The 15979-nt window shown below is 43.5% G+C and overlaps 1 protein-coding gene across 3 annotated transcripts in view; it reads right to left on the minus strand.

The window, feature by feature from the left end:
• The window catches only part of LOC110532861 (RNA-binding protein 10), a 91260-nt gene extending 75346 nt beyond the window's left edge, over positions 1-15914 (minus strand). Inside the window, exon 1 of one of the 3 annotated variants that reach the window (XM_036986980.2) lies at positions 15791-15914. The gene's annotated coding sequence lies outside the window, so the exon portion shown is untranslated. The remainder of the gene's footprint in view (positions 1-15790) is intronic. The other 2 variants (XM_090185582.1, XM_090185583.1) reach the window with 2 other exon arrangements.
• Positions 15915-15979: the final 65 nt, after the last annotated feature.

The following is a 15979-nucleotide window of genomic DNA, read 5'->3' on the forward strand; positions in this document are numbered from 1 at the left end:
AGCAGAGAGGCGGCTACCAACATACAGACTACCCCTATACCATCAGACTGTTAAACAGCCATCTCTAGCAGAGAGGCGGCTGCCAACATACAGACTACCCCTATACCATCAGACTGTTAAACAGCCATCTCTAGCAGAGAGGCGGCTGCCAACTTACAGACTACCCCTATACCATCAGACTGTTAAACAGCCATCTCTAGCAGAGAGGCGGCTGCCAACTTACAGACTACCCCTATACCATCAGACTGTTAAACAGCCATCTCTAGCAGAGAGGCGGCTGCCAACTTACAGACTACCCCTATACCATCAGACTGTTAAACAGCCATCTCTAGCAGAGAGAGGCTGCTGCCAACTTACAGACTACCCCTATACCATCAGACTGTTAAACAGCCATCTCTAGCAGAGAGGCGGCTACCAACATACAGACTACCCCTATACCATCAGACTGTTAAACAGCCATCTCTAGCAGAGAGGCGGCTACCAACTTACAGACTACCCCTATACCATCAGACTGTTAAACAGCCATCTCTAGCAGAGAGGCGGCTACCAACATACAGACTACCCCTATACCATCAGACTGTTAAACAGCCATCTCTAGCAGAGAGGCGGCTGCCAACATACAGACTACCCCTATACCATCAGACTGTTAAACAGCCATCTCTAGCAGAGAGGCGGCTACCAACATACAGACTACCCCTATACCATCAGACTGTTAAACAGCCATCTCTAGCAGAGAGGCGGCTGCCAACATACAGACTACCCCTATACCATCAGACTGTTAAACAGCCATCTCTAGCAGAGAGGCTGCTGCCAACATACAGACTACCCCTATACCATCAGACTGTTAAACAGCCATCTCTAGCAGAGAGGCGGCTGCCAACATACAGACTTGAAATCATTGGCCACTGTAATAAATGGATCTCTAGACACTTGATTAAATAATGTGTACTTATCTTGCATTACTCATCTCATATGTATATACTGTATTTTATGCCATCTTTTGCATCTTGCCTATGCCGCTCTGTCATTGCTCATCCATATATTGACATGTATACATTCTAGAAGAACAAGCATTTCGCTACACTCGGAATAACATCTGCTAACCATGTGTATGTAACCAATAAAATAAAAATTGATTTGATTTAAGGGAATTGCTGTTACAAGAAAATGTTCAGAGTATGTAAATTCTAGCACTCATCAATCAGGTGATTCAATCGCTGGTCCTATCACACTTAGAGTACTGTCCAGTTATATGCTCAATCCCTGGTCCTATCACACTTAGAGTACTGTCCAGTTATATGGTCAATCCCTGGTCTTATCACACTTAGAGTACTGTCCAGTTATATAGTCAATCCCTGGTCCTATCACACTTAGAGTACTGTCCAGTTATATAGTCAATCCCTGGTCCTATCACACTTAGAGTACTGTCCAGTTATATGGTCAATCCCTGGTCTTATCACACTTAGAGTACTGTCCAGTTATATAGTCAATCCCTGGTCCTATAACACTTAGAGTACTGTCTGGTTATATGGTCAATCTCTGGTTCTATCACACTTAGAGTACTGTCCAGTAACGTGGTCAATCCCTGGTCCTATCACACTTAGAGTACTGTCCAGTTATATGGTCAATCCCTGGTCCTATCACACTTAGAGTACTGTCCAGTTATATGGTCAATCCCTGGTCCTATCAGATTTAGAGTACTGTCCAGTTACATGGTTAATCCCTGGTCCTATCACACTTAGAGTACTGTCCAGTTATATGGTCAATCCCTGGTCCTATCACACTTAGAGTACTGTCCAGTTATATGGTCAATCCCTGGTCCTATCACACTTAGAGTACTGTCCCTGGTCCTATCACACTTAGAGTACTGTCCAGTTATATGGTCAATCCCTGGTCCTATCACACTTAGAGTACTGTCCAGTTATATGGTCAATCCCTGGTCCCATCACACTTAGAGTACTGTCCATCCTGGTAGATTATCTCTTCATTGCTCAAAACAGGGCTGGTAGATTATCTCTTCATTGTTCAAAACAGGGCTGGTAGATTATCTCTTCATTGCTCAAAACAGGGCTGGTAGATTATCTCTTCTCTGCTCAATACAGGGCTGGTAGATTATCTCTTCATTGCTCAAAACAGGGCTGGTAGATTATCTCTTCTCTGCTCAAAACAGGGCTGGTAGATTATCTCTTCTCTGCTCAAAACAGGGCTGGTAGATTATCTCTTCTCTGCTCAAAACAGGGCTGATAGATGATCTCTTCTCTGCTCAAAACAGGGCTGGTAGATTATCTCTTCTCTGCTCAAAACAGGGCTGGTAGATGATCTCTTCTCTGCTCAAAACAGGGCTGATAGATGATCTCTTCTCTGCTCAAAACAGGGCTGGTAGATTATCTCTTCTCTGCTCAAAACAGGGCTGGTAGATTATCTCTTCTCTGCTCAAAACAGGGCTGGTAGGTTATCTCTTCATTGCTTAAAACAGGGCTGGTAGATTATCTCTTCTCTGCTCAAAACAGGGCTGGTAGATTATCTCTTCTCTGCTCAAAACAGGGCTGGTAGATTATCTCTTCATTGCTCAAAACAGGGCTGGTAGATTATCTCTTCTCTGCTCAAAACAGGGCTGGTAGATTATCTCTTCTCTGCTCAAAACAGGGCTGGTAGATTATCTCTTCTCTGCTCAAAACAGGGCTGGTAGATTATCTCTTCATTGCTCAAAACAGGGCTGATAGATTATCTCTTCTCTGCTCAAAACAGGGCTGGTAGGTTATCTCTTCATTGCTCAAAACAGGGCTGGTAGATTATCTCTTCATTGCTCTATCCGTATGAATATGATCCAAACGCATCAGGATCTCTCATGGCTTCACGTTGAAAACAAATTACTATCCAGTCTTATGATTTTTTTTAGGAATGTTATATTTTTCAACAACAAAAAACTGTATTTTTCAGGCCAGTTAGTCCATATTTGGTATTTTATGAGGATCCCCATTAGCTGTTGCAAAAGCAGCAGCTACTCTTCCTGGGGTTCACACAGAACACAGAACACAGAACACGGAACACGGAACACGGAACACGGAACACGGAACACGGAACACGGAACACGGAACACAGAACACAGAATACAGAACATGAATCATGACATAACACAGAACATTAATAGACAGGAACAACTCAAGGACAGAACTACATATATTTTTAAAACGGCATACTTGGCCTACATATCAATGCATACAGGCACATTATCTAGGTCACATGGGGGAGAGGCGTTGTCCCGTGAGGTGTTGCTTTATCTGTTTTTTGAAACCAGGTTTGCTGTTTGTTTGATCAATATGAGATGGAAGGAAGTTCCATGCAATAAGGGCCCTATTTAATACTGTACGCTTTCTTGAATGTGTTCTGGATTTGGGGACTGTGAAAAGACCCCTGGTGGCATGTCTGGTGGGGTAAGTGTGTGTGTCAGAGCTGTGTGTAAGTTGACTGTGCAAACTATTAGGGATTTTCAACACATCAACACATTAATGTTGCTTATAAAAACAAGAAGTGATGCAGTCAGTCTCTCCTCAACTCTTAGCCAAGAGAGACTGGCAGCATAGTAATAATATTAGTCCTCTGATTACAATGAAGAGAAAGAGGTGTCGCTCTGTTCTGGCCAGCTGCAGTTTAACTAGGTCTCTCCTTGCAGCACTGGACCACACGACTGGACAATAATCAAGATTAGACAAAACTAGAGACTGCAGAACTTGCTTTTTGGAGTGCGACGTCAAAAAAGAAGAGCATCTCTATATTACAGACAGACCTCTCCCCATCTCTATATTACAGACAGACCTCTCCCCATCTCTATATTACAGACAGACCTCTCCCCATCTCTATATTACAGACAGACCTCTCCCCATCTCTATATTACAGACAGACCTCTCCCCATCTCTTTATTACAGACAGACCTCTCCCCATCTCTATATTACAGACAGACCTCTCCCCATCTCTTTATTACAGACAGACCTCTCCCCATCTCTATATTACAGACAGACCTCTCCCCATCTCTTTATTACAGACCTCTCCCCATCTCTATATTACAGACAGACCTCTCCCCATCTCTATATTACAGACAGACCTCTCCCCATCTCTAAAATACAGACAGACCTCTCCCCATCTCTTTATTACAGACCTCTCCCCATCTCTTTATTACAGACAGACCTCTCCCCATCTCTATATTACAGACAGACCTCTCCCCATCTCTATATTACAGACAGACCTCTCCCCATCTCTATATTACAGACAGACCTCTCCCCATCTCTAAAATACAGACAGACCTCTCCCCATCTCTTTATTACAGACCTCTCCCCATCTCTTTATTACAGACAGACCTCTCCCCATCTCTATATTACAGACAGACCTCTCCCCATCTCTATATTACAGACAGACCTCTCCCCATCTCTATATTACAGACAGACCTCTCCCCATCTCTTTATTACAGACAGACCTCTCCCCATCTCTATATTACAGACAGACCTCTCACCATCTCTATATTACAGACAGACCTCTCCCCATCTCCATATTACAGACAGACCTCTCCCCATCTCTATATTACAGACAGACCTCTCCCCATCTCTTTATTACAGACAGACCTCTCCCCATCTCTATATTACAGACAAACCTCTCCCCATCTCTTTATTACAGACAGACCTCTCCCCATCTCTTTATTACAGACAGACCTCTCCCCATCTCTTTATTACAGACAGACCTCTCCCCATCTCTTTATTACAGACAGACCTCTCCCCATCTCTTTATTACAGACAGACCTCTCCCCATCTCTTTATTACAGACAGACCTCGCCCCATCTCTTTATTACAGACAGACCTCTCCCCATCTCTTTATTACAGACAGACCTCTCCCCATCTCTTTATTACGGACAGACCTCTCCCCATCTCTTTATTACAGACAGACCTCTCCCCATCTCTTTATTACAGACAGACCTCTCCCCATCTCTTTATTACAGACAGACCTCTCCCCATCTCTTTATTACAGACAGACCTCTCCCCATCTCTTTATTACAGACAGACCTCTCCCCATCTCTTTATTACAGACAGACCTCTCCCCATCTCTATATTACAGACAGACCTCTCCCCATCTCTTTATTACAGACAGACCTCTCCCCATCTCTTTATTACAGACAGACCTCTCCCCATCTCTTTATTACGGACAGACCTCTCCCCATCTCTTTATTACAGACAGACCTCTCCCCATCTCTTTATTACAGACAGACCTCTCCCCATCTCTTTATTACGGACAGACCTCTCCCCATCTCTATATTACAGACAGACCTCTCCCCATCTCTTTATTACGGACAGACCTCTCCCCATCTCTATATTACGGACAGACCTCTCCCCATCTCTTTATTACAGACAGACCTCTCCCCATCTCTTTATTACAGACAGACCTCTCCCCATCTCTTTATTGCAGACAGACCTCTCCCCATCTCTTCATTGCAGACAGACCTCTCCCCATCTCTTTATTACAGACCTCTCCCCATCTCTTTATTACAGACAGACCTCTCCCCATCTCTAAAATACAGACAGACCTCTCTCCATCTCTTTATTACAGACAGACCTCTCCCCATCTCTATATTACAGACAGACCTCTCCCCATCTCTAAAATACAGACAGACCTCTCCCCATCTCTTTATTACAGACAGACCTCTCCCCATCTCTGTATTACAGACAGACCTCTCCCCATCTCTTCATTGCAGACAGACCTCTCCCCATCTCTTCATTGCAGACAAACCTCTCCCCATCTCTATATTACAGACAGACCTCTTCCCATCTCTACAACCATTGAATCTATATGTTTTGACCATGACAGTTTACAATCTAAGGTAACGCCAAGTAATTTAGTCTCCTCAACTTGTTCAGCAGCAACACCAGTGTGACACCATTCATTACCAGATTCAGGGGAGGTCTAGAACTTAAGGAATGATTTGTACCTAATACAATGCTCTTAGTTTTAGAGATGTTCAGGACCAGTATATTACTGGCCACCCATTCTAAAACAGACTGCAACTCTTTGTTAAGGGCTTCAGTGACTTCATTAGCTGTGGTTGCTGATGCGTATATGGTTGAATCATCAGCATACATGGACACACATGCTTTGTTTAATGCCAGTGGCAGGTCATTGGTAAAAAAAGTTCAAAAAGTACATACTAGCAACACGCATAACCACCAAACCAGACAGGCAAATTCAGGGCAGCTAAGACAACCCAAGCCAAGGACAAATGGCCTTAAATACACAGTTCTATATCGAGCCATAGTTGAATGGAACTCTTGACCAATCCACCTTCAAGAAAGAACATCTAATGTGATAGACCATATGACTGGACAGAAAATATAAATAACATCTAATGTGATAGACCATATGACTGGACAGAAAATATAAATAACATCTAATGCGATAGACCATATGACTGGACAGAAAATATAAATAACATCTAATGTGATAGACCATATGACTGGACAGGAAATATAAATAACATCTAATGCGATAGACCATATGACTGGACAGAAAATATAAATAACATCTAATGTGATAGACCATATGACTGGACAGGAAATAGAAAGAACATCTAATGCGATAGACCATATGACTGGACAGAAAATAGAAAGAACATCTAATGCGATAGACCATATGACTGGACAGGAAATATAAATAACATCTAATGCGATAGACCATATGACTGGACAGAAAATATAAATAACATCTAATGTGATAGACCATATGACTGGACAGGAAATAGAAAGAACATCTAATGCGATAGACCATATGACTGGACAGGAAATATAAATAACATCTAATGCGATAGACCATATGACTGGACAGAAAATATAAATAACATCTAATGTGATAGACCATATGACTGGACAGGAAATAGAAAGAACATCTAATGCGATAGACCATACGACTGGACAGGAAATAGAAAGAACATCTAATGCGATAGACCATACGACTGGACAGGAAATAGAAATAACATCAGAGAGAGATAAACACCTCTCTGGGAAGAAGAAGGGCAGGGGTGCATGCTTTATGATTAACGACTCATGGTGTAATCATAACAACATACAGGAACTCAAGTCCTTCTGCTGACCCAATCTAGAATTCCTTACAATCAAGGGCCTGCCATTTTATCTACCAAGAGAATTCTTGTCAGTTAGAGTCACAGCTGTATAGATTCCCCCTCAAGCAGACACCAAGATGGCCATCAAGGAACTTCACTGGACTACATGCAAACTGGAAACCATACATCCTGAGGCTGCATTTATTGTAGCTAGGGATTTTACCAAAACAAATTTGAGAACAAGTCTACCTAAATTCTTTCCAGCATATTAATTGCGCTACATGCATGCACAATACCCTCGACCACTGCTACTCTTCCCGCGCCCTCCTAGGGCAAATCCGACCACGATGCCATCTTGCTCCTTCCGTCTTACAGACAGAAGCTAAAACTGGATGTACCAGTGACGAGAACCATTCAACGCTTTTCCGACCAACCGGAAGCAACGCTTCAAGATTGTTATGATCACGCCGACTGGAATATGTTCCGGTCAGCCTTATTTCACTTATAATTTACTGTATCACAATTCCAGTGGGTCAGAAGTTTACATACACTATGTTGACTGTGCCTTTAAACAGCTTGGAACATTCCAGAAAATGATGTCATGGTTTTAGAAGCTTCTGATAGGCTAATTGACATCATTTGGAGGTGTACCTGTGGATGTATTTCAAGGCCTACCTTCAAACTCAGTGCCTCTTTGCTTGACATCATGGGAAAATCAAAAGAAATCAGACAAGACCTCAGAAAAACAATTGTAGACCTACACAAGTCTGGTTCATCCTTGGGAGCAATTTCCAAACGCCTGAAGGTACCACGTTCATCTGTACAAACAATAGTACGCAAGTATAAACACCATGGGACCACGCAGCCGTCATACAGCTTAGGGAGGAGAGACGCGTTCTATCTCCTAGAGATGAACGTACTTTGAGGCGAAAAGTGCAAATCAATCCCAGAACAACAGCAAAGGACCTTGTGAAGATGTTGCAGGCAACTGCACATGCGGACAAAGATCATACTTTTTGGAGAAATGTCCTCTGGTCTGATGAAACAAAAATAGAACTGTTTGGCCTTAATAACCATCGTTATGTTTGGAGGAAAAAGGGGGAGGCTTGCAAGCCGAAGAACACCATCCCAACCGTGAAGCACGGGGGTAGCAGCATCGTGTTGTGGGGGTGCTTTGCTGCAGGAGGGACTGGTGCACTTCACAAAATAGATGGCATCATGAGGCAAGAAAATTATGTGGATATATTGAAGCAACATCTCAAGACATTAGTCAGGAAGTTAAAGCTTGGATGCAAATGGGTCTTCCAAATGGACAATGACCACAAGCATACTTCCAAAGTTGTGGCAAAATGGCTTAAGGACAACAAAGTCAAGGTATTGGAGTGGCTATCACAAAGCCCTGACCTCAATCCTGTAGAAAATTTGTCGGCAGAACTGAAAAAGCGTGGGCTAGTAAGAAGTCCTACAAACCTGACTCAGTTACACCAGCTCTGTCAGGAGGAATGGGCCAAAATTTACCCAACTTATTGTGGGAAGCTTGTGGAAGGCTAACCGAAACGTTTGACCCAAGTTGAACAATGTAAAGGCAATGCTACCAAATACTAATTGAGTGTATGTAAATGCATATTTTTTTATCCTTAGGTAGTGGAATAACCTTCGACTCTTTCCAGACTTCTGGACCCACATCAAGCACTTTTTAAAAATAGGAGAGATTGGGGCTGATATTTGGTTAGCTGTAACTCTAAGCAATTTGGCATCTAGGTTATCTGTACCAGGTGACAACAGCATCCTTTCTACCTCTTCCTTTTCAACTTGATGAAATTCAAACCTGCCTTGCCTCTCCTTCATGATACAACCTTTTATAGGGGTATATCACATGGAATCATAGCATTCCTCAACTTGTCCACTTTGCCTTAAAAAAATATTCATTAAAGTAGTTTGCGATGTCGTGTGGTTTAGTAATAAATATACCCTCTGATTCGACAAAAGAGGCTGACACGTTTGAATTCCTACCCATAATAGTGTTCAACGTTCTCCACAGTTTTTTCCCCATCATCCTTTACTTCATCAATGTTGTGCTGATAGAATCCCTCCTTCTTTCCTTTGTTTAGATTGGTCACAAGATTTCTTCATTTACAATAACTTTGCCAATCAAACAAAAAGTGCCAGATTTATCTGCTACTTTTTTTGGCATCATGACATTTCTCAGCTCATCATCAATCCGTTTGACCTCACAGTGCATTTTCTTAAAGGGGCGTGTTTATCAGCTATACTCATAAATAACTTCTTAAAGGGGCGTGTTTATAAGCGAAACTCATAAATAACTTCCATAAAGGGGCGTGTTTATCAGCTATACTCATAAATAACTTCTTAAAGGGGCGTGTTTATCAGCGAAACTCATAACTTCCATAAAGGGGCGTGTTTATCAGCTATACTCATAAATAACTTCTTAAAGGGGCGTGTTTATCAGCTATACTCATAAATAACTTCTATAAAGGGCCGTGTTTATCAGCTATACTCATAAATAACTTCTATAAAGGGGCGTGTTTATCAGCTATACTCATAAATAACTTCTTAAAGGGGCGTGTTTATCAGCTATACTCATAAATAACTTCTTAAAGGGGCGTGTTTATCAGCTATACTCATAAATAACTTCTATAAAGGGGCGTGTTTATCAGCTATACTCATAAATAACTTCTTAAAGGGGCGTGATTATCAGCGAAACTCATAAATAACTTCTTAAACAAACTTAGTGCCATTTCAGGATCATCCTCACCACACACTTCTAACCTTCTTAATATCATCCACAAATGAGTCCTGATTGAACCCTCTGTAGGACCTGTGGTAGATTACCTTAGAGCCTCTGGTATTGTAGTTTTCCTAGTGAGTGAGTCCTGATTGAACCCTCTATAGGACCTGTGGTAGATTACCTTAGGGCCAGGTATTGTAGTGTTCCTAGTGAGTGAGTCCTGATTGAACCCTCTGTAGGACCTGTGGTAGATTACCTTAGGGCCAGCCTCTGGTATTTTAGTGTTCCTAGTGAGTTCAACCAGGTTATGATTATTGTAACCTAGTGCCACTGATACAGCTTGTGATCGATACAAGTTGATGTGTCACGTTCGTTGTATGAATCTGACCAAGGCACAGCGTGGTACGCGTACATTCTTTACTTATAAGAATGAACTCTGAACAAACTAACCAAAATAACAAAACGACACGTGACGCTATACAAATGAGAGCTGACAGGCAACGACACATAGACAAGAACCCACAACAGAAAGTGGGAAACAGGGCTGCCTAAATATGATCCCCAATCAGAGACAACGATAAACAGCTAACTGATTGGGAACCATATCAGGCCACCATAAACATACAAATACCTAGACCTACAAAACCCTAGACATGCAAAAAAAAAACTAGACAATACAAAATTAGCGTATCCACCCAAGTCACACCCTGACCTAACCAAAATATTAAAAAAACAGAGATATCTTAGGTCAGGGCGTGACATGATGATGTAATACCAGACCTATTAGTAAACGATCTGGTCAGGTTATATACAGTCGTGGCCAAAAGTTTTGAGAATGACACAATTATTATTTTCCACAAAGTCTGCTGCCTCTGTGTCTTTAGATATTTGTGTCAGATGTTACTATGGAATACTGAAGTATAATTACAAGCATTTCATAAGTGTCAAAGGCTTTTATTGACAATTACATGAAGTTGATGCAAAGAGTCAATATTTGCAGTGTTGACCCTTCTTTTTCAAGACCTCTGCAATCCTCCCTGGCATGCTGTCAATTGACTTCTGGACCACATCCTGACTGATGGCAGCCCATTCTTGCATAATCAATGCTTGGAGTTTGTCAGAATTCGTTAGTTTTTGTGTGGCCACCCCCCTCTTGAGGATTGACCACAAATTCTCAATGGGATTAAGGTCTGGGGAGTTTCCTGGCCATGTACCCAAAATATAGATGTTTTGTTCCCCGAGCCACTTAGTTATCCTTTTTGCCTCATGGGAAAGTGCTCCATCATGCTGGAAAAGGCATTGTTCATCACCAACCTGTTCCTGGATGGTTGGGAAAGTTGCCCTCGGGGGATGTGTTGGTACCATTCTTTATTCATGGCTGTGTTCTTTGGCAAATTGTGAGTGAGCCCACTCCCTTGGCTGAGAAGCAACCCCACACATGAATGGTCTCAGGATGCTTTACTGTTGGCATGACACAGGACTGATGGTAGCGCTCACCTCGTCTTCTCCGGATAAGCTTTTTTCCAGATGCCCCAAACAATGGGAAAGGGGATTCATCAGCGAAAATGACTTTACCTCAGTCCTCAGCAGTCCAATCACTGTACCATTTGCAGAATATCAGTCTGTCCCTGATGTTTTTCCTGGAGAGAAGTGGATTCTTTGCTGCCCTTCTTGACACCAGGCCATCCTCCAAAAGTCTTCGCCTCACTGTGTGTGCAGATGCACTCACACCTGCCTGCTGCCATTCCTGAGCAAGCTCTGTACTGGTGGTGCCCCGATCCCTCAGCTGAATCAACTTTAGGAGACGGCCCTGGCGCTTGCTGGACTTTCTTGGGCGCCCTGAAACCTTCTTCACAACAACTGAACCGCTCTCCTTGAAGTTCTTGATGATCTGATAAATGGTTGGTTTAGGTGCAATCTTACTGGCAGCAATATCCTTGCATGTGAAGCCCTTTTTGTGCAAAGCAATGATGACGGCACGTGTTTCCTTGCAGGTAACCATGGTTGACAGAGGAAGAACAATGATTCCAAGCACCACCCTCCTTCCAGTCTGTTATTCAAACTCAATCAGCATGACAGAGTGATCTCCAGCCTTGTCCTCGTCAACACTCACACCTGTGTTAACGAGATAATCACTGACATGTCAGCTGGTCCTTTTGTGGCAGGGCTGAAATGCAGTGGAAATGTTTTTGGGGATTCAGTTCATTTGCATGGCAAAGAGGGACTTTGCAATTCATCTGATCACTCTTCATAACATTCTGGAGTGTATGCAAATTACCATCATACAAAATGAGGCTGCAGACTTTGTGAAAATTAAGATTTGTGTCATTCTCAAAACTTTTGGCCACGACTGTACATTGGCAACAGAAATATGTTTCAGTTGGTGTTAAATCTATATTCATATCTCCCCAAAAAATATATTTTCTTATTTTCATCAGATACCTTTTCCAACATTTAGCAAATTCCATCAAGATATTTGACATCAGCACTAGGTGGTCTATAGCAGCTGTACCCATAGAGCCTATAGCAGCAACCAACTAGTATAGGTTTCCCACGTGGTAGATACACCTGTACCCATAGAGTCTATAGCAGCTGTACCCATAGAGTCTATAGCAGCTGTACCCATAGAGCCTATAGCAGCTGTACCCATAGAGCCTATAGCAGCTGTACCCATAGAGCCTATAGCAGCAACCAACTAGTATAGGTTTCCCACGTGGTAGATACACCTGTACCCATAGAGCCTATAGCAGCTGTACCCATAGAGCCTATAGCAGCTGTACCCATAGAGCCTATAGCAGCTGTACCCATAGAGCCTATAGCAGCTGTACCCATAGAGCCTATAGCAGCAACCAACTAGTATAGGTTTCCCACGTGGTAGATACACCTGTACCCATAGAGCCTATAGCAGCTGTACCCATAGAGCCTATAGCAGCTGTACCCATAGAGCCTATAGCAGCTGTACCCATAGAGCCTATAGCAGCAACCAACTAGTATAGGTTTCCCACGTGGTAGATACACCTGTACCCATAGAGTCTATAGCAGCTGTACCCATAGAGTCTATAGCAGCTGTACCCATAGAGCCTATAGCAGCTGTACCCATAGAGCCTATAGCAGCTGTACCCATAGAGCCTATAGCAGCTGTACCCATAGAGCCTATAGCAGCTGTACCCACAGTGTCTCTAATCCAGTCAACATTAAGTCCTGACGATGTTATTTAGCTGGAGTCTGACTCTGGATGTAAACTGCAACTCCAACCCCCAGATCTATTTCTGTCCCTCCTGAACATATTGTATCCATGTATAGAGATCTCAGCTTCCTCAATAGAAGAGCCCAAGTGAGTCTCTGATATTGCCAATAATTTAATATTGTTTGACTGCACAAGACAGCATATTTAATTAATTTTGTGCCTTAAACTATATATATGCCAGTGACAAATTAACATACTTTCTTTAGTATATTTACAGTGTTTATTGGTCCAAACATGAATCAGCAGATACTCAGGTAGTGTGTGTGTGTGTGTGTGTGTGTGTGTGTGTGTGTGTGTGTGTGTGTGTGTGTGTAATTACTTGTCTGTCGCTCCTCCTAACTCCTTGGGAGGGAGGGTGAACAATCAGTTTGTCGTACCTCAGATATGCTATGTCACCTCGTTCTCCTGCAGCCTTCATATCTGATAATGTCACCTCGTTCTCTTGCAGCCTTCATATTTGATAATGTCACCTCGTTCTCTTGCAGCCTTCATATCTGATAATGTCACCTCGTTCTCTTGCAGCCTTCATATTTGATCATGTCATCTCGTTCTCTTGCAGCCTTCATATCTGATAATGTCACCTCGTTCTCTTGCAGTCTTCATATTTGATAATGTCACCTCGTTCTCTTGCAGCCTTCATATTTGATCATGTCACCTCGTTCTCTTGCAGCCTTCATATCTGATAATGTCATCTCGTTCTCTTGCAGCCTTCATATCTGATAATGTCACCTCGTTGTCTTGCAGCCTTCATATCTGATAATGTCACCTCGTTGTCTTGCAGCCTTCATATCTGATAATGTCACCTCGTTCTCTTGCAGCCTTCATATCTGATAATGTCACCTCGTTCTCCTGCAGCCTTCATATCTGAAAATAACACAGACCTCGTTGTCTTGCAGCCTTCATATCTGATAATGTCACCTCGTTCTCTTGCAGCCTTCATATCTGATAATGTCACCTCGTTCTCTTGCAGCCTTCATATCTGATAATGTCACCTCGTTGTCTTGCAGCCTTCATATCTGATAATGTCACCTCGTTCTCCTGCAGCCTTCATATCTGAAAATAACACAGACCTCGTTGTCTTGCAGCCTTCATATCTGATAATGTCACCTCGTTCTCTTGCAGCCTTCATATCTGATAATGTCACCTCGTTCTCTTGCAGCCTTCATATCTGATAATGTCATCTCGTTCTCTTGCAGCCTTCATATCTGATAATGTCACCTCGTTCTCTTGCAGCCTTCATATCTGATAATGTCACCTCGTTCTCTTGCAGCCTTCATATCTGATAATGTCACCTCGTTCTCTTGCAGCCTTCATATCTGATAATGTCACCTCGTTCTCTTGCAGCCTTCATATCTGATAATGTCACCTCGTTCTCTTGCAGCCTTCATATCTGATAATGTCACCTCGTTCTCTTGGGGGGGTGGGGGGGGCGGTCATGCAGGAACCAATGAGGTTGCTGGGGGGTGGGGGGCGTTCATGCAGGAACCAATGAGGTTGCTGGGGGGGGGGGCGGTCATGCAGGAACCAATGAGGTTGCTGGGGAGGGGGGGGGCGGTCATGCAGGAACCAATGAAGTTGCTGGGGGGGGGGGGGGGGCGGTCATGCAGGAACCAATGAGGTTGCTGGGGGGGGGGGGGGGGGGCGTTCATGCAGGAACCAATGAGGTTGCTGGGGGGGGGCATTCATACAGGAACCAATGGGGTTGCTGGGGGGGGGGGGGCGTCCATGCAGGACCCAATGAGGTTGCTGGTGGGGGGGGGGGGGGACGTTCATGCAGGAACCAATGAGGTTGCTGGGGGGTGGGGGGCATTCATACAGGAACCAATGAGGTTGCTGGGGGGGGGGGGCGTTCATGCAGGACCCAATGAGGTTGCTGGGGGGGGGGCGTTCATGCAGGACCCAATGAGGTTGCTGGGGGGGGGGGGGGGGGCGTTCATGCAGGAACCAATGAGGTTGCTGGGGGGTGGGGGGCATTCATACAGGAACCAATGAGGTTGCTGGGGGGGGGGGGGCGTTCATGCAGGAACCAATGAGGTTGCTGGGGGGGGCATTCCGTGCAGATGCAGGAATGCTCTGAATTGCAAGCTGCAGTTGCACACTATTGACAAAAGGGGGGCGCTAAGGTTTGACAGAGATTTGCATTTTTTTTCATGGATTTTGCAAATCTCTAATGTAAAAGCCTACAAAGTTGCCTGCCATTATGTCAGCTTGTGACATGCGAGGTCAAATACATTTTTACCTGACCAAATTATTATATGGCCTGCAAAAAAAAATGTGCAAACGGGTCTTTCTGTTTTTGTCTGTCATAATATTTGACAGCTCCACTGAGACGGGCAGTGAATCGACCAGCCGGCACCGATGTAAATAAAGGACGTCATTGTACCCACTGACCCTCGATGACCGACAGTCGGACACACGAAACCAGCACAGACTGACAGGGACACCGCGAACTGCCTGCATGCACTGATGCACAGAATAATCATTTGCAATTGCAGATAAATATCCCGGATCGCTTGCAAACATAACACAGAGAATATAACCGAAAGAGTAATATTTAGTTAGTGCCAGCTGATAGTGATGTTGGTGAAGGTGGTTGTAAACACGATTAGCTTTGGGACCAGCCTCAATGAACAGTTTAGACAGCATATGGACGATTGCAATAAAACACTCGTTATTGTGCAAATCATAAATATCTTACCTTCCTCACGTTCAAGTTAAGTTTTCTGGTGTAATGTGTTCCCTAGCTACTGAGTGAAGGAGGGTGTGTTAGTTCAGCTCCAAAAATTATATTTGCAAAATGGCTTCATTTTGTGTAGTTGGGCGGTGCATGACAGTTGTTTCGACAATATGATTGGTGTATACAACGCACACTCTTTCTCCGGGAATA

Source organism: Oncorhynchus mykiss, chromosome 9 (genome assembly GCF_057628025.1).
Source record: "Oncorhynchus mykiss isolate SJ-2025 chromosome 9, ASM5762802v1, whole genome shotgun sequence".
In the NCBI taxonomy this organism is placed as follows: domain Eukaryota; kingdom Metazoa; phylum Chordata; class Actinopteri; order Salmoniformes; family Salmonidae; genus Oncorhynchus; species Oncorhynchus mykiss.